The sequence below is a fragment of the Oryctolagus cuniculus genome, chromosome 4 (assembly GCF_964237555.1).
Source record: "Oryctolagus cuniculus chromosome 4, mOryCun1.1, whole genome shotgun sequence".
Taxonomy (NCBI): domain Eukaryota; kingdom Metazoa; phylum Chordata; class Mammalia; order Lagomorpha; family Leporidae; genus Oryctolagus; species Oryctolagus cuniculus.
Window position 1 is genome coordinate 110426991 of NC_091435.1, and position 25112 is coordinate 110452102.

Here is a 25112-nt window from a genome sequence, read left to right on the forward strand (position 1 = left end):
AGCATTGTGTAGTAAAGAATGTAACTTTGTCCCCCCAAAGAGGTCTGGCTTTTGTTTCCTACTTAAATGACCCTCAGGTTCATAATAGTCAGCTTCACGTCCCTGTCAGCCGAAGGGCCTGGGTCAGACAGTTAAGGGTAGGGGCTCTGAGCCACATCATCAATGTGACATATGGTGGAGCCTTTGGGTTATGCCCCCAGTTGATCTCCTGCAGGTTCCCACGGGAACTCCAAGAAAGACCTGGACACGCAGGCACAGGTAAGCTTTCCCGGCTGGCAACTCTGAACACATACATGTCACACATCAGTGCTGAGAAAGTAACATGTCCTTATTCCAGAGGGAGAGGACAACAGTAGCTCTGCATTAGGTACCTTCCTGGAATCTGCCCTGATTTTAATCTGTGTCCTTTAGCTTCATTAATCTATAACCATGTAACAGCTTTCACTGAGTTCTACGAATTCTTCTAGCAAATTATGGAAACTAAGAGTAGTCTTAAATACTTCTGAACTTGCAATTAGTATTAGAAGTGTGGTAGCCATAGGGAACCCCTATCTTGCAAATAACGTTAATATTGAGGGTGGTCTCCTGTGTGGACTTTTCCTTCTGATGTCTCAGTTAGCTAAACTCCCAGAGGTATAGAGGCATATCTGTATGTCTTGCAAAAACTTCAACCACGTCTGAAGTTTCAATCTTGGCCTACCTAATAAAAAGCAGGCTAGGATACTTCCCTCATATTTTGATTAGGGGAAACCACATCAAAATGGAGATTAAGGGCACTTTGAAGGAGAACAGACACACATAAAGCTGTCCATTAGATGTTTGTCTTAAGAGCAAATGGAGGGTGCTAGTGCTGTGGCACAGCGGGTTAACGCAGTGGCCTGAAGGCCGGCATCCCTTATGGGCTCCGGTTCAAGACTCGGTTGCTCCACTTCCCATCCAGCTCTCTGCTATGGCCTGGGAAAGCAATGGAAGATGGCCCAAGTCCTTGGGCCCCTGCACCCGCATAGGAGTCCTGGAGGAAGCTCCTGGCTCCTGGCTCCTGGCTTCGGATTGGCGCAGCTCCAGCCGTTGCGGCCAACTGGGGAGTGAACCAGCAGATGGAAGACCTCCCTCTCTCTCTCTCTCTCTCTCTCTCTCTCTCTCTCTGCCTCTCCTTTATCTGTGTAACTCTAACTTTCAAATAAATAAATAAATCTTTAAAAAAAAGAGTAAATGGAGAAGTGGTATATAAGTGATATACATATATATATATATATATATATATATATAAAATGATATCCCACACAGTTACACAGTTGATGCAGTGTATTTATTTTCAAAATCGGGTAGATATGCTTATTGAATTGTAAGAGCAAGGCACAAAAATAAGCCTTTTTTCAGTAATTAACTTCTGAAACAAAGTAAATACTTTTATGAAGAAAGTAAAAGAAAAAAAGAAAGTTTAAGCTATAAGATGTGTCTTAACTTGGGCATGAGGATGTGTAGCTTAATTTGGAACAGGCAGGAGTGAAACCGAAGAGGAAAAGTCTGTGTGGGGTTAGTTAGGGGGAAAGTTACCCCAAGGAAAACAGTGGTTCACTCCCTCTGGGGACCCCCTGAGAAAATGTGCAAAAGGCCCTCATAGTCGTCAGCCCCGGGTACAGAAGAGGAGAGGAGAACACACACCTGCTGGCAGTCTCCCAGTGGTCAAGGTTTTCCCTGGGGGTACAAATTCCTGGTACTTCCAGCCTGGCATCCTCGGGTCAGCATCTCTCCTCAAGAGGCAGCTAGCAGACCTGGGTCCAATCCAGGGTGCTGGTGGGTTCAGCTGCCTGCACAGAGCTGTTGGGCTGGTAGGATGTGAAGGACACAAAAGCTGGACTTGATGGAAGACATAGAATTTCTAAAATTCTAGGTGGGATTGTGACCTGGCAAAGACTCAAATTCAGAACCAAGATGACGTGATAAAGGAGGCCACCACTGGGTGAAGTACCCTCCTTTCAACAAGCAGGTGGGCTCTCTCCCCCATACCTGTCACTGACCTTCTTCTTCCCTTATCCTCTTCCAGCCTCTCCCTGGAGAATCCCTGGTCTAGGATGACAATCCAGCCTGCATTACCTGAGTCCTACCCTAGCCCTTCCCCTAAACCCAGCTCACCATTCTCATCCCCCAGAGACCCTGACAACATAACTCGTTGAGTGCTTTCTTGCCTCTGAAATTCTTTTACTGCCTGGTCACTGACACTGTATTTTAAAATATATAGCCATGAATTTAGGTAATATTTGGGGATTTACATATTGTTTCCTCAGCTGGAGAGTTAATTCTTAGAGGACAAGAGCCATGAATTGTACTTTTTGCACCTACCAATACCTAATAAAAGCATTATAGGTAACAGATGTTCAATCAATGTGGGGACTGGTTATTGATGCAGACCCATTCTGCAAAGCTTCAAGAGTGACTATATTTCAAGGCAAATGAATGAGAGCAACAGCACAGCCATCATTCATGTATAACAAAGGGACTAAATCTGCTTGCCCTTGTGAAAGCAATGAATAGATGATCAGCCTGCCTAGGTAAGCAGATTCTGCTGTTGACCTAAAGTTCATTTTCACAAGGATATTTCTGGTAAAGCCATGAGCTTAGGGCTGCCAGGATAAGAGTGCACATTCGTCAGTAGAGAACATAACAAAAAGTAAAAATATGCCTTAGAACAAAGAATGCAATGTGCTTGCTTTATTAGGAGATAAAAATTCAAGTCACCATTTATGGAATAATCAATACTTCCCCCTATCCCAACCTTAACGTCTGGGTTAGCTCCTTGGGTAGGAGGCTGCAACAGACATTCATATTGCATGCCAATATTTGCAGTTCTCCAATCTTTTCTGGGCCACCTTTTTGGATCTAGGTGGTCTATGATTTGATTGGCTAACAAAATGTTTAGGGCAGTGATGTGTGTTACTCCCAGGCAGAAGCATTTAAGATTCTGTGACAGATTCTCCAAGTTCTCGTCACCCACTGTGACAATCATGGAAGTTATTGTTAGAGATGCAACAAGACTGGAGCAGAGAGCTGGAGCACAGTCACTCAGACTCTATGTACTATGTACTGATGTACAAAGTGCTTTTAAGACAGTGGAAGCAAACGACTGTACCAGTCTCTGCTCTCAGACTTCCCTGCCTGGCAAGGAAGACATCTATTTTTAACTTACACAGATCATTATTTAGTTATCCCTGTGATTCATTACAAAAGGAATACAAAATGTGAAGAGAACACAAGCTGGGCATCCTAAGGTCTGAGATTTGACGTGAAGCTTGACTTCAGAACAAATCAGTTAACGCATGCTCCCGCCTGAGGTTCTGAGACAGGGAAACATGCAGCGAAGAAGAAAAGGTTCGTGTGGCTGGACAAGAGAAAGCAGTGGCGCAGCCCAACAGACTCAGGAAACCCCAGCAGCCTTCCCCACTAGCTGCCACACTTACTGCCATCCCAGTGTAGCAGCACAGCTCTTTGGCAGAGACAGGACTTGCTATGGCTAGATTAGACAGAAAATTCATTACAGCTATTAAATAGCTTATGAAATTATGGAGAAATGGGTTCTAAGTTATGTTTCCAGGAAGTACTCTCAAAGCCACATAGCAGGGCCACCCAGAAAGCTATTGCCAGGTCACAATGAGGACATTGCCTATTGAAACTGGAGGGAAGCAGCTGCCACAGCTGTTGCCTCAATACCACATACATCAGAACCTGGAAGTCACAGGACCTGCCTCTCTCACCAAGTATCTCAACTGCAAATTCAACACTTGCACAAATGCAAGGCATCAGCAGACTCTGAATCACAATGTGAACCTAACTTCGAGAGGCTGGGGAAAGTCCTTCTAACTTTGTAGACCTCTGCAATAGGGAACACCTGTTAGAAGAGGGTTAAGATTAAATGTATAAATTCCTGCATTCCTCCTACATGTGTCAGAGGAAACAAGGGTGACAATGACAAGTGGGATCCCACTTTCAAAAGTCTTTCAACTCACCATTTAGCTCTTGGAAATCCCCTACTTATCCAGTGACCCCCTCCTTATTGCTCTATTGTCTTTCCCTCTATCAAGAACAAAACCACTGAAAATATGTATAAATATTTCTCTATCTCTTTCACGTTTGGTTGAAATATGTGCTTTCTGCCTTTTTATTACTTGTTGTAAGAACACTGGAAGAGCGTAGGATTTTATCACAGTTGAGCTCTGTCAGAACCCACCACCGTGTAATATTCATAAATGTGCCTACTATTTAATTACATATTATTTTTAAAATTTTGCACTCAAATAAACTTGTCTTTTAATTTCATGTTTGCACAAAGTTTTTGAAGTACCCTAGTATTATTATGAGTCCTGACTGCTCCTAAATATTTAAGTGATTTTCAAATTCTAATGAGAAGTGTTCCACATGGTCTTTTCCTTCATATTGATAGTAAAGACCTGAGAAGCAGCCACCAGTAACTGAACTGGTCCCAGAACAGATTCTGCAGGAATGAACAGATGTCCTTCCTGCCAGTTGTTTCCACCCAAGGGAGAAAAAAAATAGAATCCTTGCTTTGAAGAAGGCACCTGAGTGTGAGTGAAACCTTTTGTTCCAGCCTCCCCAGAGCAGAGAGTTAGGAACTCCGTGGAAATTTGTAAAACAGGAGAGCTTTCTCACATAAGGATAAAACCAATGTGGACAAAACCCAAGAGCATTTCTGACACTTTTTGGTAGTGTGTTAGCCTGTTATTATAAAACAACATAGGCTGGTTGATTTGAACAATAGGAATTTATTTACGACCACCATGGAAGATGTTAATTCCAAGATTAAAGTGCCAGTGGAGTTGATCTCTGGTGAGGTCTTTCTCGTTGGCTTGCAAATGGCTTCCTTCTCCCTGGGTCCTCACATGGCCTTTCTTTTGTGTACACACATGGAGCAGAGATTGCTGGTGTTTCTTCCTCTTTATAAAGATACCAGTCCTGTTGGATTATGATTCCACCTTTATGATCTCATTTAACTTCCTCCTTAAGAGCCTCATCTTCAGTACAGTCACATGGGAGATTAGGGCTTCAAACACACGAGTTGGGTGAGTAAGTGGAGCACAACCAAGCAGAGACTGTAGACACAACGGCAAACCCCTTGAGTGTCTCTCTATTATTGTGCTGAATTTCTACCTCATTGCTTATTTAAAAAAAAAAAAATTGGGGCCTACAATGTGGCATAAAGCCACTGTCTCAGGTGTCAGCATCCCATATGGGTACCAGTTCAATTCCTGGCTTCTCTGCTTCTGACCCAGCTCCCTGTTAATGCACCTGGGAAAGCAGCATAATATGGCCCAATTACTTGGGTCCCTGCCACCCACATGGGAGACCCAGAAACTGCTCCTGGTTCCTGGCTTCAGATTGGCTCAGCTCTGGCTGGTGCCAATTTGGGGAGTGAGCCAGCAGATGGGAAGATCTCTGTCTCTCCTCTCCCTGTGTAACTCGTTCAGATAAGTGAATAAATCCTTAAAAAAAAAAAAAAGAAACAAGAAACAAATTAAGTCTCTCAAGAAGATGGTGGTCTGCTAACACTGGCACAGTAGGCCAACCTACCACTGAGCTCATCCCTTGACTATTTAATAGACTATAGACACTTGCTTATCAGGAAATACTCTGGCCCAGAGCACTTGAGCCAAAGTGGTAGCCAGAGTGCCCAGGAGGCTGCCTTTGCTTGGTGTCCATGAGCAAACATGGTAAACTTCTTGCTTTGTGACATTCATCACATCACATTTCCTTCAGCTAGAATGGCTTCCTTTCCTCTAGACACACTTTCTGTGACTTCTAGCATTTTTAAAATCTGACATTTCTATAAATATACGAGTGAAAAACAAGCACCACTGAATACCCAGATGTGCCAGGAACTGTGCTAGTTATTTCCACGTATTTTTTCACTTTAATCTACACAGCCTATTTCTGCCCTTCTAAGCATTTGATAGATGATAAAACTAAGACTTGGGAAGATTAAATAACATGTCAGCTCAAGCAGCCAGTTAGTGACACCAGAATAGAGCCCAGGTCTGATTTCTCTCTTGCAGTGTATGTTTTGACAGCCCTCCTACAATCAAGCTCCTTGAGGGCAGGGGACTGGCCTCACTCACATCTATAGTCTTCCTTGACCCTCACCGCCAAAACCCTGCAGCAGGTCCTACTGGTTGTTAGTAGTTGTGTCTGGTTAACTGAATGTCTGCCATATGATAGACTTTGAACATGGATATCTCAGACCTGAGATATAATGTACTGTGGAATTAAAAGCTTTAACTATAAATACATACTATATTAAAAGCTAGTAAGTCCAAACCACCTGGAAAATATTGGTGGGATTTTTGTTGTTGTTATTCTTAATCGCTGCCACTAGGCTTTAGGGAAAACAATCCAGTCAAGTCATTGAACAACACATAGATTCAATTCCTGAAGAAACTCACCTAACGAGGATATTCATTTTTAAAAGACTGTCCTGGGAAAATATTGATGTTGTAATCCTAGTCTTAAAGAGCTTTGGAAATCATTTTCAATTCTTTCTTTTTTTTAGATTATTTTTTCTTTTTATTTGAAAGGCAGAGTTAGAAGCCGGCGCCGTGGCTCAATAGGCTAATCCTCCACCTTGCGGCGCCGGCACACCGGGTTCTAGTCCCGGTCGGGGCACCGGATTCTGTCCCGGTTGCCCCTCTTCCAGGCCAGCTCTCTGCTATGGCCAGGGAGTGCAGTGGAGGATGGCCCAGGTGCTTGGGCCCTGCACCCCATGGGAGACCAGGAAAAAGCACCTGGCTCCTGGCTCCTGCCAGGATCAGCGCGGTGCGCCGGCTGCAGCGGTGGCCATTGGAGGGTGAACCAACGGCAAAAAAGGAAGACCTTTCTCTCTCTGTCTCTCTCTCACTGTCCACTCTGCCTGTCAAAAAAAAAAAAAAAAAAAAAAAAAAAAAAAAAAAAAAAAAGAAAGGCAGAGTTAGAAAGAGAGAGAGGTCTTCCATCTGCTGGTTCACTCCCCAGATGGCAGCAACAGCCAGGGCTGGACGAGGCTGAAACCAGGAGCTTCAGCTGGGTCTCCCATGTCGGTACAGGGGTCCAAGCACTTGGGCCATCCTCTGCTGCCCTCCCAGGCCATTAGCAGGGAGCTGGATCAAAAGTGGAGGCCGGCGCCGCGGCTCAATAGGCTAATCCTCTGCCTGTGGTGCTGGCACCCTGGGTTCTAGTCCCAGTTGGGGCGCCGGATCCTGTCCCCGTTGCTCCTCTTCCACTCCAGCTCTCTGTAATGGCCTGGGAGTGCAGTGGAGGATGGCCCAGGTCCTCGGGCCCTGCACCCACATGGGAGACCAGGAGAAGCACCTGGCTCCTGGCTTCAGATCAGCACGGTGTGCTGGCCGCAGCGCACCAGCCGCAGCAGCCACTGAGGGGTGAACCAATGGAGGAAGGAAGACCTTTCTCTGTCTCTCTCACTGTCCACTCTGCCTGTCAAAAAAAAAGTGGAGCAGTCAGGACATGAATTTGTGCCCATATGGGATAGTGCCATCACAGGCAGGTGCTTTACCCATTACGCCACAACACTGGTCCATCAATTCTTTAATTATCTATTCAAGGTATACTTTTAAGATAAAATTAAAAATATTATTTGACTCTATAAAATTGTGTTTCTATTTACAACTCATCAGACTTCTTTCTCTTTGTATTTAATACTTTTCTTTTTTTTTAAGATTTTATTTATTGGGGCCAGCGATGTGACACAGCTGGCTAATGCCCTGGCCTGAAGCACTAACATCCCATATGGGCGATGGTTCGACTCCCAGCTACTCCACTTCCGATCTGGCTCTCTGCTATGGCTTGGGAAAGCAGTGGAAGATGGCCCAAGTCCTTGGGCCCCTGTACTCACGTGGGAGACCCGGAGGAAGCTCCTGGCTCCTGATCGGCGCAACTCCAGCCTTTGTGGACAATTGGGGAGTGAACCATCGGATGGAAGACCTCTCTCTCTCTCTCTCTCTCTCTCTCTCTGCTTCTCCTCTCTCTGTGTAACTCTTTCAAAACAATAAATACATAAATAAATCTTTAAAAAAAGATTCTATGTATTTGAGAGGTAAAGCTGCAGACAGTGAGAGGGAGAGACAGAAAGGTCTTCCTTCCATTAGTTCACTCCCCAGATGGCTGCAACAGCCAGAGCTGCACCAATTGGAAGCCAGGAGCCAGGAGCTTCTTCCAGGTCTCCCATGCGGGTGCAGGGGCCCAAGCACTTGGGTCATCTTCTACTGCTTTCCCAGGCCATAGCAGAGCTGGATTGGAAGAGGGGCAGCTGGGACTAGAACTGGAGCCCATTTGGGATGCTGGCTCCACAGGCAAAGGATTAACCTACTGTGCCACGGCACCAGCCCCCAGTATTTAATAATTTTCATGAGTGTCTCCCACAGGAGTGGCAGGGACCCAGACACTTGAGCCCATCACCTGCTGCCTCCCAGGGTGGGCACTGACCAGAAAGTACAATCAAGAACAGAGTAGGATCTTGAACTTAGGCACTAAAACAGGGACTGTAGGTGCCCCCAAAAATGATTTAACTAGGTCAAATGTCTTCCCCATACAACCATCACCATATTCAATTTTACATTTTCATCCCCCCCCAAAAGAAACCCCTACCCTATATCTATCACCTGCCATCTCTCTGCTCCTATGTAAGAGTTAATCTACTTTCTCTATATGTATTTGCCTATTGTGACTATATAGATAAAATCATGTATGTAGCTTCTTCAGCTCAGCCTATTTCCACAGTTCATCTGTAGCCTAGCATATATCAATACTTCATTATTTTTATAATAAAACTCCACTGTATGAAATCATATTGTGTTCATCCCTTATGTTTATAAGCATCTGAGTTATTTTTGCATGTTGACTATTAAGAATAATGCTGCTGTGAACATTCTGTACAGGTTTTTGGGTACATCTGTTTCGGTTCTTTTAGATATATCTAGGATGGAATTGTTAAGTCAAGGTAACTGTGTGTTTAACTTTTTGATGAACTGTCAGACTCTTTTCCAAAGTGGCTACACCATTTTTATTCCTACAGGCAGACAATGAAGGTTCTCATTTCTTTACATCTGCATTATCTGAGTTTTTATTTGCATTTCCCTGATGATCAATCATGCTGAGTATCTTTTCATATACGCATTGGCTGTTTGCACATCTTCTTTGGTGAAATGTCTTTTCAGATTATCTGTCCATTTTAAAACTGGGGCTTTTATTTCTATTGGGTTACCAGAGTTATTTCTATACAAGAATATTTCAAAACACTTGAGTAAATGAAAACACATTTATCAAAAAATTGAAATCCATGCATAGTTTTTCATCAGATGCATTTCCTTGAACTTTCTGAAGACCTGTCATTTGAATCAAGTCAAAATTTTTTCTAACACAATAAAATTATTATCCATTTTCCCATAAACTTCTTGAAGTAGCTCATATTCTAGATGTTGTCTCTTATCAGATAAATGACTATGGTGTTGAAAAGCCAAAGTGACTCCATATTAAAACAATAAAAAAGCAGCCTCTGTTTCCCATAGCAGACCTGAGTTCCTGTAAAAGCAGACATTCAGGCATTCCAGAGATATCAAAGCTTATTACCAAGGACAGCTAGCTCAGTAGACCAAGGGCAGCACAGTAGAGATTGTTAAACAAAGTAACTCCTGTACCCAAAGCTCCAGTGCTGTAAGCCCCTGCTGATGTAACCCTGTGGTTTTTTCCTTTAAAAACTCTCTCAAAGACCGGGCCTCACTCCTTCCTCTGCTGTGCTAGTTGGTTGGACGGGGTCCCTGTCGCGGCTTGTACTCCTGAATAAACCTTGCTTTTGCAGTTCGGTGTGATCGACTCTCTGGGGGTCTCTGCGGAGATCTAACGATCTGGGCACAACCGGTATTTTCCTTCATTTTGTGAGCTGTCTTTTCACTTTCTCATAGTGTTCTTTGAAGCAAAAAAAGTTTTAAATTTTGATAAAGTTCAATTTGTCTATTTTCCCCCCTTTGTTACTTCTGTTTGTTTGGTGCTCTACATAAGAACTGGCAACTCTGAAGTGACAGGATCCGATGGCAGGAGCCAGGTGCTTTTCCTGGTCTCCCATGGGGTGCAGGGCCCAAGCACCTGGGCCATCCTCCACTGCACTCCCTGGCCACAGCAGAGAGCTGGCCTGGAAGAGGGGCAACCGGGACAGAATCCGGTGCCCCGACCAGGGCTAGAACCCGGTGTGCCGGCGCCGCAATGCAGAGGATTAGCCTAGTGAGCTGCGGTGCCAGCACCTCCATTAATTTCTATGTCTATCCTTATGCCACACTGTCATTAGTGTTTCATTGTAGTAAGATTTGCACTTAGGAAGTGTGAATCCTCCAAATTTATTCTTTTTCAAGATATCTTGGGTCCTTTGAATTTCCATATAAATTTTAGGATTAGTTTGTCAGTTTCTACAAAGAATCCAGCTGGAATTCTGATAGTGATGGCATTGAATCAATAGGTCAACTTGGGGGATATTGCTAACAGTACCAGCTCTTTAATCCATAAACGTGAGATGTCTTCCTGATAGTTTAGAACATCTTTAACTGCTTTCAACAAAGTATTGGCATTTACAGAGTATACATTTTATACATTTTTTGTTAAATGTGTTTCTAAGTATTTTATTCTTTTGATACTATTGTAAATGCGATTTTTTAAAATTTTATTCTTGTGTTGTTCATTACTATTGTATAGAAATTCAACTGATTTTTACATATCAATGCTGTAACTTTTCCAAACTTACTATTTCCAATGGTTTTTAAACTACTGATGCATTATGAAAGTTGGTTTATATTGTACTTATTAATAATTCATCCATGAATTCTGCTAGTGCTTCAACACTCCTTCCAATAAGGCCAGGTGCAACAGAAATCACTCCCTCTCTCCATTCTTTTGCATTGAAAATCCATCTTAAAGTCCTCTGTTTCGACTGCTTAAGGACTTGTTTGACCTAAACCTGGACGTGTTATTCTGGGACTCCTTTTTCCTTCTGGAGTCCAGGTTTTTCCTTCTCTTGGCTAGTGCCCTCATCTTCATGGAACACATCATCCACTGGCTTCCTGAAAAAGTGTGCATAAGAGAAAAATTCTTGAGACTTAATATGTTTGAAAGTATCTTTCCCTTTCCTTCCGCAAGACAGTTTGGGAACACAGAATTCTGTATTGGAAATAACTTTGCTAGAGTTTTGAAGGCACAACCTTACATACTTTTTAATGTTGGTGTTGAGAGACTAATGATATTTTGAGTCTTGATAATTTTTATACAACTTTTTCCTTCGTGGCAGATTTTTGGGCCTTCTGCTTATTCTCATTGTTTTAAAATTTCAAGAAGTGTTTTGATTATAGGCATTTTTTCCTCATTCTTTTTTTGGCACTTCAGGAGGCCATTTCAATGTAGAAACATACTTTTTTAGTTCTGGAACTTTTGTTACTTGTATTTAATTTATTTGTTTTTATTTTCTCTCATCTCTAAAGAGACTAGGCTTTTTGTTTTCTTTATAACTTTTTGTTTTTAGTTGTTTCCACAGTATAGTTATTACACACTGTTATACTATGGTTTCTGTACTGTAGTAGCTATTTCATTTTAGTAATTTCATAATTTGGTATCTATAGTATCAAAGTGTAAAACATTTAATATCTGGTCTCCCTTAAATATAGCAATTACTTTTAGTTCCATGGGTAAATGTATAATCAGTGATCACCATCAGTCAATCATTGTGCTGATGTTTCTTCAGCTACCTTTGTTATTGTCTGAAGATGACTGTACAGATTGAGATTCTACAGGAAGGGTCAGGGCAGCAGTACTTCCAGAGTTCAAAAATGGTCATCACAATATGTCTGAGGAGTACAGTTTGGCTAGAATATTTGTCTCATTTCCTCCTATCCCCCAAGTAGTTTAAATATACTACTCTGCTATCAGGAAATACATGCTAAACTACTGTCGAAAATTCTGATGACAATCTGATTACCTTCCCTTATAAATGACTTGCCTCTTTTATAAATGACTTCTTGTCTTTTCCTACCCTTTAAGACTCATTTATTTACCAGCATTTATTATGCTGCTTCCCATTCCAGATAGATTTTCCTAGGTAAGCAATGTGACATTACAGTAGATGTAAATTTTATTTCATTAATGCTTTCATAAATTAAATGTTTCACTTTTTGCTTTGGGGTTCTGCTTCAGAGTATCCCCTAACAACAAATGCTGATTTGTCTTTGCCTATCTTCTCTTTGTAGTTTTCATTTCTCTCTAATCCTCTTTCTATCTTAGAGTAGTTTTTAAATGTCCACAGAATTCTTTTTTTTTTTTAAGATTTATTGATTTTATTTGAAAGGCAGAGTTACAGATAGGCAGAGGCAGAGAGAGAGAGAGAGAGAGAGAGAGAGAGAGAGATCCTCCATCCACTCCCCAGATGGCCACAATGGCGAGAGCTGCACCGATCCAAAGCCAGGAGCCAGGTGCTCCCCCGAGGTCTTCCATGTGGGTGTGGGGGCCCAAGTCCTTGGGCCATCTTCCACTGCTCTCTCAGGCCATAGCAGGGAGCTAGATCAGATGCAGAGCATCCAGGACTTGAACCACCACCCACATGGGAAGCCAGCACTGAGGTGGTGGCCTTACCTACTTTGCCACAGTGCCAGCCCTTACAAAAGTCTTTATTATGCTCCTTCTAGGGGCTGGCATTGTGGTATACAGGGTTAAGTCACTGTCTGCAAAGTTGGTATCCCATATGGGTGCTGGTTTGTGTCCCAGCTTCTCTACTTCTGATCCAGCTTTCTGCTAATGGCCGAGGGAAAAGCAGCAGAAGATAGCCCAAGTGTTTTGACCCCTGCCACTCAAGTGAGAGACCCAGATGAAACTCTCATCTCCTGGCTTTGGCCCAGCCCAGCCCTGGATGTTGCAACCATTTAGGGAGTAAACAAGTAGGTCAAAGATTTCTCTGTAACTCTGAAGTAAATAAATATTTTTAAAAATACACCGTCTTCCACAAGATGTAGGCTAATTCCACTCAGCTTGATGTTGGGCTGGACTTAATGAGTCACTTTGAATGAACAGAATATGGTGACACTGATGTTGCATGACAAATTCACAATAAACATTATAGCCTTCCTCTTACCCCTTCTCTTGAAAATTTGTTTTTGAGGCCAGCGCTGTGGCGCACTGGGTTAGCATCCTGGCCTGAAGCGCTGGCATCCTATATGAACGCCGGTTCGAGACCCGGCTGCTCCACTTCCCATCCAGCTCTCCACTATGGCCTGGGAAAGCAGTGGAAGATGGCCCAAGTCCTTGGGCCCCTGCACCCACGTGGGAGACCTAGAAGAAGCTCTAGGCTCCTGACTTTGGATTTGCGCAGCTCCAGCCATTGCAGCCAACTGGGGAGTGAACCATCAGATGGAAGACCTCTCTCTCTCTCTCTCTCTCTCTCTTTGCCTCTCTTCTCTCTGTGTAACTCTTTCAAATAAATAAAATCTTTAAAAAAAAAAAAAAAGAAAATTTGTTTTTGGCAAATTAGCTGTATGTCATGAAAATACATGAAGCAGCCCTATGAAGAGGCCCACATGGTACACCTTAGGCGAGGAGGGTGAGTCAGGATTGCTTTTCTAGCTCAATGGACTGTCTACTTCAAGTACAAAGAGTTGAACAGCATTGCCTTATATTTTCTGAAACTACCGTCTTCATTCTCTTCCCTTACTTTTATTTGGACCTTCTCTTTCCTTTGCCTTTGGTGACTCAGCACTGCTCAATTTAGTTCTACTCCCAGCATATTCTCCTCTGTGAGAGACTGTCCTAGAAAGGAGGCTCAGTTGATTAATGTTGATACTTAACAGGGCCAAGTGTCTCACACCATCTAAGCTTTTCTTTGCCATCACCCACAGAACCTATTTACAGCCCTGGCAACTGTTCTCGAAAAGGCTCAATGAGCTTTTTACGCTGAGTGGGGATGTTTTGATTTGTGGATAAATACCTTTGGCAATTTTATTATGGGTTTGCTGACTTTCAACACTTCGAGAAGACCCTTTGCCTACTTTCTACTTCCTCCTGCCCTCTTGCTAATACCATATGGATATCATTGCCATCAGTTAATCCCTCTCCTTATATTTAGATTTTCATGGGATACCTTATTACTTTTACACTAGATAACAATTATGTACTTTATTGTGGTGGGGGTTATTGTTGGAGGACTAGGTATAGTCAAAACTACACCACCGGCACCACAGCTCACTAGGCTAATCCTCCGCCTTGCGGCACTGGTACACCAGGTTCTAGTCCCGGTTGGGGCGCCGGATTCTGTCCTGGTTTCCCCTCTTCCAGGCCAGCTCTCTGCTGTGGCCAGGGAGTGCAGTGGAGGATGGCCCAAGTGCTTGGGCCCTGCACCCCATGGGAGACCAGGAAAAGCACCTGGGTCCTGCCTTCAGATAGGCGCACTGGCCATTGGAGGGTGAACCAACAGCAAAAGGAAGACCTTTCTCTCTTTCTCTCTCTCTCACTGTCCACTCTGTCAAAAAAATAATAATAATAAAAAAACTACACCAATACCATTTTCATCTTGCCTAGAAACTGCTATTATTTTTTAATTACTATAAGTCATTTTGGTCTCTTTGGTTTTGTTTCTTGAATTTTCTTGCTCTTAATTTATGAATTCTGTTTTTAAAAGATTTGTTTATTTGCAAGGCAGAATTACAGAGAGAAAGACATTTAATCTGCTGCTTCACTCCCCAGATGGTCACAGCAGCCAGGATTGGGCCAAGACAAAGCTAGGAGCCTGAATTCCAACCAAGTCTCCTATGTGGGTTGTAGGGGCCCAAGCACTTGGGTCATTATCTGCTGTTTTCCCAGGTGCATTAGCAGGAACTGGTTTAGAAGTGGAGCAGGCCAGTGCCGCGGCTCAATAGGCTAATCCTCCGCCTGCGGTGCCGGCACACTGGGTTCTAGTCCCGGTTGGGGCGCCGGATTCTGTCCTGGTTGCCTCTCTTCCAGTCCAGCTCTCTGCTGTGGCCCGGGAGTGCAGTGGAGGATGGCCCAAGTGCTTGGGCCCTGCACCTGCATGGGAGACCAGGAGAAGCACCTGGCTCCTGGCTTTGGATCAGCATGGTGCACCAGCCGCAGCGGCCATTGGAGGGTGAACCAACGGAAAAGGAAGACCTTTCTCTCTGTCTCTCTTTCTCACTGTCCACTCTGCCTGTCCAAAAAAAAAAAAAAAAGAAGTGGAGCAGCCCATGGATTGGAAGAATCAATATTATCAAAATGTCCATTCTCCCAAAAGCAATTTACAAGTTCAATGCAATACCAATCAAAATACCGAAGTCATTCTTCAAAGACCTAGAAAAAACAATGCTGAAATTCATATGGAGAAACAGGAGACCAAGAATAGCTAAAGCAATCCTTTACAATAAAAGGCCAGAGGCATCACAATTCCAGACTTCAAGACATACTACAGGGCAGTTATAATCAAAACAGCCTGGTACTGGTACAAAAACAGATGGATAGACCAATGGAACAGAATAAAAACACCGGAGATCAATCCAAACATCTATAACCAACTCATATTCGACAAAGGACCTAAAACCAACCCCTGGAATAAGGACAGCCTCTTCAACAAATGGTGCTGGGAAAACTGGATGTCCACATGTCGAAGTATGAAGCAAGACCCCTACCTTTCACATTATACAAAAATCCACTCAACATGGATCAAAGAACTAGAGATGTGCCACGATACCATGAAACTAATTGAAAGCATAGGGGAAACCCTTCAAGATATTGAAACAGGCGAAGAATTCCTGGAGAAGACCCCAGAGGCACGAGTAATCAAAGATAAAATAAACAAATGGGATTACCTCAAATTGAAGAGTTTCTTTACAGCAAAGGAAACAGGAAAGTGAAGAGGCAACCAACAGCATGGGAGACGTTATTCACAAACTACACAACAGATAAAGGATTAACAACTAGAATCTATAAAATGATCAAAAAACACTGCAAAATCAAAATAAACAACCCAATAAAAAAATGGGCCAAGGATCTTTTTTCAAAAGAGGATCATTTTTCAAAAGAGGAAATCCAAATGGCCAACAGACACATGAAAAAATGCTCAGGATCCCTAGCCATCAGGGAAATGCAGATCAAAACCACAATGAGGTTTCACCTCACCCCAGTTAGACTGGCTTACATACAGAAATCAACCAACAACAAATGCTGGCGAGGATGTGGGGAAAAAGGGACACTAATCCACTGTTGGTGGGAATGCAAACTGGTAAAGCCACTATGGAAGACAGTTTGGAGAGTCCTCAGAAACCTGAATATAGCACTACCACAGGACCCAGCCATCCCACTCCTTGGAATTTACCCAAATGGAATTAAAGGGGAGAAAAAAGAGCCATTTGCACCTCAATATTTGTTGCAGCTCAATTCACAATAGCTAAGACATGGAATCAACCTAAATGTCCATCAACGGATGACTGGATAAAGAAACTATGGGATATGTACTCTATGGAACACTATACAGCAGTAAAAAACAATGAAATCCAGACTTTTACAACAAAATGGAGGAAGCTGGAAAACATCATGCTGAGTGAAATAAGCCAGCCCAAAAGGGACAAATATCATATGTTCTCCCTGACCGATGGCAACTAAATGAGCATCTAAAATGATACCCATTGAAGTGAAATGGACACTATGAGAGATAATGACATGATCAGCCCTTGTTTAGACTGTTGAGGAACAACTTACTATTTTATTCCTTTTAGTATTGTTGTTGTTGTTGTCGCTCTGTTTGTTCTACATAAGACCACTGGTTGGTTGAACTCTGTAATCAATGCACGATCATTCTTAGGCATTTAAAATTAACAGAAAAGTGATCTCTGTTAAACATAGGAGTGGGAATAAGAGAGGGAGGAGATATATAGGTTGGCACATGCTCACTCGGACTTACCTCCCATGGTGGAACTAGAAATGTGCCAGGGGATTTCAACTCAATCTTACCAAGGAGGCAGGTACCAATGCCAGTGCACTTGGTAAAGTGATAAGTATAAATACACAACCGATCAAAAAGATAGGGTAAGTGTCGAAGAGATTTCACAAATAAGACCAGTGTAAGCAACTAATGAAGGATAGAATTAAAAGGGAGAGAACGATCCTGCGGGGGAAGCAGGACACACAGCAGACTCATAGAATGGCAGCACTCCTGCCTCAGAATCAACCCTTGGGACATTCGGATCTGGCTAAAAGGTCCATGAGAGTCTCACAGGCATGGAAAGCCATGACATGGTGGCAAAAAACAATCTAAATGAAAGATCCTGGTGAACAAGACCCCAGCAGAAGGAACAGGCCATCAAGGAGAGAGGCACCTTTCTCTGAAGGGAGGAAGGAACCTCCACTGCGATACGGCCTTGACTAAACAAGTTCAGAGTCGGTGAACTCAAGGGGCTTCCATAGCCTAGACAGCTCATAGCAAGAGTCTCGGGTGATTGCTGATGTCATAAATAAGAGTGCCAATTGTTAAATTAACAATGGGAGTCACTGGGTACATGCTCCCACGTAGGATCCCTGTCCTTAATGTGTTCTACTATGAAACTTAAAAAACAACACTAGTCGAACAATACCCTATACCTTTTGCGATTGTGTGAGTGCAGCCTGTTGAAATCCTTGCTTAGTATATACTAAGTTGATCTTCAGTATATGAAGGTAATTGAAAATGAAACTCGATGAAGGGCAGGATGGGAGAGGGAGTGGGAGAGGGGAGGGCCATGGGAGGGAGGGAGGTTGTGGGGGGAGCCACAACAATACAAAAGTTGCACTTTGTAAATTCACATTTATTAAATAAAAAAAAACTATATAACAACAACAAAAAAAGAAGTGGAGCAGCCAGGAATTTAACCAAAGCAAGGTACACAATACCAGCCCCTCATTTATGAACTCTACATCATCTCTCAGCTCTCTACACAATTTAAAAGTCTTTTCTCCCTAAATTGTCTTTATTTTCTCTGAGTTTCCTTTATCTTTGTTCCTGCATCTCATTTTCATGTCATAGTCTTTCCTCAAATTGTCTTGAGATCCTTGGTCTACCATGCATATGCAAAATGAGGCATTATTTAGGAGTTATGTGTACAAAAGTAACAATCTATTGATCAACAGGCTTCTTTATAATGTGTTGGATAGGGATGTACTCATTTGAGAAACTCTCACCTGCCACTATCTAGGTCTTTTCTCTTAGGCTCAACGGTTTCCTCAGATAAGTGTTCATCATTGCACCACTATGGGGGAGGTAAGCTTCTGTTTTAAAGGGGGCAGGAGAGAGGGGTCTTATGGTTCACTTCATAGACTTCATTTTTCTTCTTTTCAAATAAGGTCTCAAAACATGACCAAAATCCTAAATTCTCTTTCAATTTTTCCTGAAAATAAACTTTCAATCCTTTTCCAGGGTGGGAAGAGGAAGTCTCCCAGTTGCTCTGAGGTGAGAAATGATATTCAACAATTTAACTTCTTACAATTTTCAAATTAACCCTGCTGCATGCAGTCCTACGCATACTTACTTCTTCCTTCAGATTTATCTCGTATTAAGGTTTGAATATTGGTTTGGGTGTAGAACATCTCTCAAAGACCTATATGTTAAAGATTTGGTCCCAGAAGTTTTCTGTTAATGGTACTAAGAGGATGGGAACTTGATCCATTTATGTTTATTTTAAGGTTGGGCCTTTGTGAGGTGGTTGGATTGGATTGGGTCATTAAGGTGGAGCCCTATAATTAAATATTTGTGTTTTGTAAGAGACCACATAGACAGACATGAACACAAACACACAGGCTCCCTGTCTCTGCTGTGTGAAACTGTTCACTTCAGGTCTCTGCCAGAAATACATCCATCACCAGATGTCCAACCAATGGTGTCTGCCCAATTATGGACTGGGAGCTTTCAGAATCATGAGCCAAAATAAATCTGTTTCCTTCTTAAGTAGTCTGAGTCAAGTATTTTGCTACAGTAATGAAAAATTGATGGATACAGGACGATGCCTTCAATTACTTAGCCTTTTGGAATTCTGAAGTTTGAAATTTTATGCCCCTAACCTTTGTAGACACTTAGCTTTAAAGTCGGTCATATATTCTAAATTCTAAAATTTTGTTGACAGCTATCCAATTCTCTTTACCCTTACAGATTGTGTGTGTGTGTGTGTGTGTGTGTGTGTATTTACTTAAGAGACAAAGAAAAAGTGATGGTCTCCACCTACTGGTCCACACCCTAGACACCCACAGTGACCAGGGCTGGACTCAGATCAAAGCCAGGAGCCAAGAACACAAACCAGGTCTTCCCAAAATGGGTAGAAGAAACCCAATTACTTGAGTCATCATCACTGCCTCCCAAGGTCTGCAGAACCCAGAGCCAGAACTGGGAATTGAATCCAAATACACTAATAAGGGACATGGGCATTTAACTGCTATGTTCAAGACCTGCCCCCAGATTTATGATTTTTAAAAAAATCCCTTAGCTATTGTTTAAATAGGATTTCAATAGAAGTAGAGGTGTTTACCTTCTGCCATCCATTAGAATTTTGACCATCCTTTTTAAATGTCTTTTCTCTTTAAAGATTTATTTTATTTGAAAGGCAGAGTGACAGAGAAGAGAGAGAGAAAGATGTTGTATTCACTGTTTCACTCCCTAAATGGCTGCAACAGCCAGATATGGGCCAGGCTGAAGCCAGGAGCCAGGAAGTCCACCTGCGTCTCCCACAGAGATGGCAAGGACCAAAACCCTTGGTCCACCTTCCGCTGCTTTCCCAGATGCATTAGCAGGGAGCTGGACTGAAATCAGAGCAGCTGTGACTTGAACCAGGGCTCTAACATGGGATCCAGCATCATCCCCCAGCATCATCCAGCAACTTATCCCCCTGTGCCACAATACTGGCCCTTAACCACTCTTTTAAAATTTTCTTTTCTGCTTAAATTAGCTAAGAATTGAAGTATTAACTAAAGTGCTGGAAGTATATCTATGTCTCTTCAAGAGTTCTGAGTAGGGCTTAATAAGTCCATCAGACATGTAACTCAAGATACTGCAGGACACCAGAATGCTTCAGAACTGAGTAACTGAAGGGGTTTTGAAAAAAAAAATGTTACCTAGAATTTTTATTCTATACTTATTAAAATCTGTTTAGACACATTTAGGCCTGGCTTCTAAAAATCATATCACGGCCGGCGCCGCGGCTCACTAGGCTAATCCTCCGCCCTGCGGTGCCGGCACACCAGGTTCTAGTCCCGGTCGGGGCACCGGATTCTGTCCCAGTTGCCCCCTTCCAGGCCAGCTCTCTGGGAGTGCAGTGGAGGATGGCCCAAGTGCTTGGGCCCTGCACCCCATGGGAGACCAGGAGAAGCACCTGGCTCCTGCCATCGGATCAGCGCGGTGCGCCGACTGCAGCGCGCCGGCCGCAACGGCCATTGGAGGGTGAACCAACAGCAAAGGAAGACCTTTCTCTCTGTCTCTCTCTCTCACTGTCCACTTTGCCTGTCAAAAAAAAAATTAACAAACAAACAAACAAAAAATCATATCACATCTTCGGATACATAAGGAAAATAAAAATGGAAATTGATTAAAGTATTCCTAAATCTTCACATTTGCAGTCCTAGCCATCAAAATCATTTTCTAAAATACAGCTTTTAAAACGTTTAATTGTGGGGACCGGCGTTGTGTAGCACCAGCATCCCATATGAGTACTGGTTCAAGTCCCCAGCTGCTCCACTTCTAATACAGCTCCCTGCTATTGTCCCTAGGAAAGTAGTGGAAGATAGCCCAAGTACTTGGATCCCTGCCCTCAACAAGGGAGAGTTGGATAGAGTTCTGGAATCCTGGCTTCAGCATGGACCAGCTCAGACCATTATGGTCACTGGGGAATGAGCCAATGGATGAAACACAGCTTTCTGGCACTGGCGCTCTCTCTCTCTCTCCCCTTCCCCCTCCCTCTCTCTCTAGAACTCTTTCAAAATAATAAATACATCTTTAAAAATGTTTAATTGTGGTAAAAAAAATTTCTACTGTAAATGCTACTATCAACCATTAGTAAGTATCCAGTTACATAGTGTTAATATATTCATGATGTTGTAAAACACATCTTCAGAACTTTTTCATCTTACAAAATTGAAACTCTTTTATTAAATAACTCCCCAGTCCCCTTCCAACAACCACCACTCTACTTGCTGCTTCCATGCATCTGAGTCCTTTAGATACCTGGTGTAAGGGGTGTCCTCAGTATCTGTCTTCTTATGACTGGCCTATTTCACTTGGCATAACGTCCCTAAGGTTCAGCCACATTGCAACCTTGGACAGGATTCCTATCCCTTTTAAGGAAGTTAAGTGCTGTGGAAATGAAAAATGTATCTCCCTTTGATAAGTACCACTGAAAAATCTATTTCACTCTAATATATTAGCTCAAAAAATGAAAGGCCTCCAAAAGCATTCTTTGAAAATTTAAAAAAATATGGCTGGCTCATACATAAGGGTTGAAAAGGAAGGAAAAATATTCCTTGTTTTTGCAAAAGGAAATACATGAAAATAACTATGTGCAAGAGAAATTTCGCATTAATGAGGTTAAGCTGTCACTTGGGATGCCTGCATCCCATAATGAAGTGCCTTACTTTGAGTCCCACCTCCACTCCAGTTTCCAACTTCGGGCTCATGTATATCCTGGGAGGAAGCAGATAATGGTTTGAATACTTGGGACCCTGCCACCACATGTGAATCCCAGATTGAGTTCTCAGCTCCTGTTTCAGATTGGCCCAAATGTGGCTATTCCTGGCATTTGGGGTTCAAACCAGTGGGTTTAAGATCTTTCTATCACTTTGCCTTCCAAATAAAATGAAAAAAAAAAGTCAATTATGCGTTATTCTTGGGTTCCCTGACAAATAATCTTATCTATTGAGAACACAGCAAATGTCAAAAGTAACTGCTTGGTTAATGTTAAGTTGAACTGAAATGCCAGCTTAGTTTTCCAGAAGGCTCTAGGGTCCTGGGAGAAGGAAAAACTTACAAGGTTTTAGCTGCCTTAGTATGGTTGTAGATACCTTCAGATTCTGCTTCTTGGGTGTACCTTTATAAAAGTCCAGGGCATAGACAAAGGGGAAAATGTAAGATTTATTTAAGCCAGTTTTCAAAGCTTAGGCTGGGGGCCGGTGCCGTGGGTCACTTGGTTAATCCTCCGCCTGTGGCGCTGGCATCCCATATGGGCGCTGGTTCTAGTCCCGGTTGCTCCTCTTTCAGTCCAGCTCTCTGCTGTGGCCTGGGAGGACAGTGGAGGATGGCCCAAGTGCTTGGGCCACTGCACCTGCATGGGAGACCAGGAAGAAGCACCTGGCTCCTGGCTTCAGATCAGCACAGCGCCAGCTGTGGCAGCCATTTGGGGAGTGAACCAATAGAAGGAAGACTTTTCTCTCTCTCTCTCTCTCTCTGTCTAAACTCTACCTGTAAAAACAAACAAACAAACAAACAAAAAAACACCGCAGTGCTAAAGCTTAGGCTGGATATGGGCAGCCTGAGGGTGTATTAAAATTTTTACCTGCAGAGGAACTTCACAAGCACATCTGGAAGAACACTTGCTTTTTCTAAGTGAGAGCCTGGTAAATTATTACATAAAATACACAGTAAGAAATGTTCAGGTGCTTTCCCCTTTTAATGCACAAATCTTCCCTGTACATGCTTTTCTGATTGCTTGCTGGCCTTCAGTTGTTTTTGACTCTGGCATTTCTCTCCTTTCTTCTGGTTCCTGCATTGCTTCTTGCCATCCCTGGCACAAGAACCCAGCAGGCCTCACAGGCTGGGTGGGGTTTCACCTGGGTAAATTACCGCATCCTGGAACACCATCCAGCAGTGTTTTCTTAAGCTTGAGAAGTTGGAGACAAGCATTAGGGAGAAAAAGCCAAACTATTTACTGAGCGAGCACCCCAGAGAATCACTCTGCCTAAATCTCCAAAAGGTAAAACTGGATGAAGATGATCAGGGAGGTAAGTCGTGTTGGGGGCTAGAAGACCAACAGAAGTCGAAGGCCCATGGGAGTGATGGGGCGGGGGCGGGCAGGGAGAGGCAGTGCTGGCTGTGGCTGGATCTGACTTAGTGGTTTTGCTTCTTTCCTACTTAGTCCCTGAGGGCTCTGCTCAACTCAGGGACCAAAGCCTGAGGCAACTGTCTAGTTCCACTGCTGTCTGCTCCTGGGTAACCCAGGGTTGGACACTTCTCTGATATGAAAGGAAAAATTAAAAAGCAATTGGAATGTTCAATTGTGATTTCCAAAGCAGTGCTCCGGGCATATGGAATATTCTATCCCCCAAGCATGGAGGCTTTGTATGGTCAGTTTTTAGGATTCCCTGTGAAAAATGTTTCTGGAGTCATTCTGGAACATAATATTATAGACAGAAAGAGCTCTTTTATAGTGAGGAAATCATAAACATTAAAATTTCAAGAATACCTAGATTCCATTTACAGTTTTATCCCATTAGTTTAAATCTTTTTCCCTCCTGTAAAATGTAAGCAAATTCCAGGTGTGATAGTAGACTGATCCTTATGAATTCTTTTTAGCCTCAAATCACTCCAAATGCTACCCTCAACCCTCATCCCCTGCCTGTCCTAGCTTCAGGCAAACCAGAATTCAAGCCTAGGAGCTTCATCCGGGTCACCCCGTGGGTGCAGAGGCCCAAGTGCTTGAGCTATCTTCTACTGCCTGCTTCTAAGGCCATAGAAGAGAGCTGGATAGGAAGACGAGTAACCAGACTAGAACCGGCGCCCATTAGGATGCCGGTGCTGCAGACAGAGGATTAACCTACTGCACCACAGTGTCGATCCCCGCCCGTCTGGGAGTTTTTGAGCTTGCTGCTTTTGCCTGGAATGCCCTTCCCTCTCTTCCTGTTTTAGCAAGCTCCTTATTCTTCAATACTTAGGCAATGTCACTCCATGCTCAAAGTCTGTTCTCCAAAGAAAGCTTAGTTCTCCGGGGTCTGCATGTCCTTTCCATGACAGCTCTTGTCCCGGGCATTCATTGGCATATCAGTCCATCTTCCTACTGGGTAAAGACTCCATCAGAGACAGGAGCTGTGTCTTGTGCATCATTGACTCTCTTGCATCTAGAACAGTAACAGGCCCACAATAGGTTAACAATGTTCATGGAATGAATGAATTTTTTACTGCCAACATATTTTCAAAGGGGTGGTAGTACAGAGCTAGAGCTGAAAAGGTGGGAAAATGCCAAGAAAAAAGAAGTGGTACACAAAAGGAGGAGGCCCCAACACAGCAGACAAACCCTGCACTTGCACATGGCCAGTCCTGCTTAGAGGTGTGCTCACTCTCCTAGGTTAATCTCTCTCACAGGGCAATCTAATCAACTACTGTAATTTAAAAGGTATTGACACATCTGATGTACTTGCCAAAACAGTGTTTAATAACCTGAACCTCACATAATAAAACAGGGCAGAGTTAAAAATCCAAATTTGCTTTGGGTTTGTATCTGTTTTCATCTCTTGCTTCCCGGATCCTGGATTACTTCCTTCTTATTTTTATGTTAAACATTACCAGCAATAAAAACAGAAAGAAAATGGCAGTGGGAGGGAGTGTGCAGAAGACGACACTTGAACCTCACATAGGTTAGACAAAATCTTATTTTTTAAAAATGCAATGTAACACAACAGAAAGTATTATGGAAAATACTTAGTTTCTTTTCCTTATAATACAAATGATCATTTCTTATAAATCCTAAAAAACCAGTAAAACAACATAAAGATATCTTTTGAGAAAGATCCCTTTCAATCAGACCATGAGTAAAATAGGAAGAAAAATTGCTCTGACAGAGAAATAAAACCCCATACTTCATTTGTCAACAAATTCCTTGACCTCAAAACTCAAGTCCTCCAAAGCTGAAGGCAGAAAAGAGGAACAATGACTTTGAACCAGCTGATATCCAGCCCAGCAATGAAAGCAAAGGGCAGCCACTTTAAAAGGGGGTCACCTCTGACTACTGTATGTCTTTATCTTTTAGATCTTAGGGATTGAACTAAAACTAATATGAATCTTTGTGCTAAACATTATCTTAGTTAAGTACTGTTAGGTAGGA

General features: G+C 42.8%; 2 long non-coding RNA genes across 3 annotated transcripts in view; one reads left to right on the forward strand and one right to left on the reverse strand.

Annotated features, from left to right (window-relative positions):
- The window catches only part of LOC103350446 (uncharacterized), a 25093-nt gene extending 18511 nt beyond the window's left edge, over positions 1-6582 (reverse strand). The window contains exon 1 of one of the 2 annotated variants that reach the window (XR_007908797.2): positions 1666-6582. This is a non-coding gene — a long non-coding RNA (uncharacterized lncRNA). The remainder of the gene's footprint in view (positions 1-1665) is intronic. The other variant, XR_007908798.2, reaches the window with a different exon arrangement.
- LOC138849340 (uncharacterized) lies at positions 1910-19709 on the forward strand. The gene is made up of 3 exons (XR_011388064.1): positions 1910-1990; positions 18458-18490; positions 18875-19709. It is a non-coding gene; the product is annotated as an uncharacterized lncRNA (long non-coding RNA).
- The last annotated feature ends 5403 nt before the right edge of the window (positions 19710-25112 follow it).